Genomic DNA, 1,345 nt, shown 5'->3' with positions numbered 1-1,345 from the left:
TGGAAGCTCGAAGGCCACTTCGGCCCCGGCACTCTGGAGCCTCAACCGGCGGTTGCCGACTTCGCTCGTTCGCGGGTTTCCCGGCTCCCACCGACTTCCAGGGAGCGCAGGTTAGGGGGTGGGGTCTTCCTGCTCACCAGGCAGGCTGGAGCACGGGGCAGGGACAGTCGTCCGGGACGTCTACGGCCCCGGAGCCCAGGCCGCCCCGCTCCATCCCTCGCAACAAGGCCCGCCCACCGGCCGCAGCCTGTCTCCCGTGTGAGACCGGCTCCTCGCGGGGTCTGCTCCCGGCAGGCGGAGCTCCACACCCAGGACGCGGAGGTGGTTTTAAGACCGCAGCGGCCAGGGCTCCTCCTCCCGCGCTGCTCAGGGAGGCGGGCTGAGCTCTTTACAAGGCCCTGACAAACGACCCCGCCATTCCAGACGGAGACTTCCGCAGCCTCCCCGCCTTCACTTGGCCCGGAGCTGCCGGACCGGAAGCTGCGGGGTCTGTGGGCCCCGGCTAGTTCCCGCCGTGCCGCGAGCCGAAGGCGCGCATGCTCCGCAGAGGCCCGCACGGGGCCTGAGTAAACCCTGATAGAGCCATCGCGAGGCGGGGTAAGCGAAGCTCCAGTGGCGCAATCGGTTAGCGCGCGGTACTTATACAGCAGTACATGCAGAGCAATGCCGAGGTTGTGAGTTCGAGCCTCACCTGGAGCATGACCCTTTTGGATACCCGCACGTTCCCCACTTTTACCTCCGTGCTCAAAGAAACGAATCAAACTCTCTTTACACTCCTCAGTTCCTGTCTCTGACTACCCTGCGTGCGTCTTCTGCTCCGCTGCAGGCAGGAAGCCGCTCGTATCCGCTCCTCTTACTCGCTTTCCAAGCTACTTGTTGCCCCTGCGAACCATCCAGCTGCCCGAACCCGGACGTTTACCTGCTGCTCCCTCTCCCTAGGCATTTCCTTTAACGGCATCCAATCCCGGATCCCGATACCGGGGATGTGGACCACAGGGGCGCTGCACCGGTGATGGGGCCCTACCTGGGTCTCGTCATCGAAAATTCCGGCGCCCTCTCTACGGGGCTTGCCCGAGCTCCCGGAGCCGGTTCCCGGCCGCTGCCCCTTACCCAGGACCAGGAGCGGCGGGGTGCGCGTTGGGTGGCGGGGCGGGAGCCGAGCGACCACTCCCGCGAAGCCCAGAGCAGGAATGGTCGCTGTCCTCCTTTTTAACTACTACTAACTAGTCGTCGCCCCCTCCCTCGGATCTTCAGAGCCTCTAGGCGGCGGGCCCTTCTCCCCTCCCCAGGCCTCCACGCCTCCCTGGGCGGATCTGCGGAGTTTGGGAAAAGTGCCTGGGCGTTT

The 1,345-nt window shown here is 65.4% G+C and overlaps 1 non-coding gene across 1 annotated transcript; it reads left to right on the top strand.

The window, feature by feature from the left end:
• The first annotated feature begins 606 nt into the window (after nt 1–606).
• On the top strand, nt 607–699 carry TRNAI-UAU. Its single transcript is given in 2 exon segments — nt 607–644; nt 664–699. It is a non-coding gene; the product is annotated as a tRNA-Ile (tRNA).
• The last annotated feature ends 646 nt before the right edge of the window (nt 700–1,345 follow it).

Source organism: Bison bison, unplaced genomic scaffold, assembly GCF_000754665.1.
Source record: "Bison bison bison isolate TAMUID 2011002044 unplaced genomic scaffold, Bison_UMD1.0 scf7180017864177, whole genome shotgun sequence".
Taxonomy (NCBI): domain Eukaryota; kingdom Metazoa; phylum Chordata; class Mammalia; order Artiodactyla; family Bovidae; genus Bison; species Bison bison.
The sequence above is the reverse complement of the archived record's forward strand: the minus strand, read 5'-3'. Positions and strand labels throughout refer to the sequence as shown.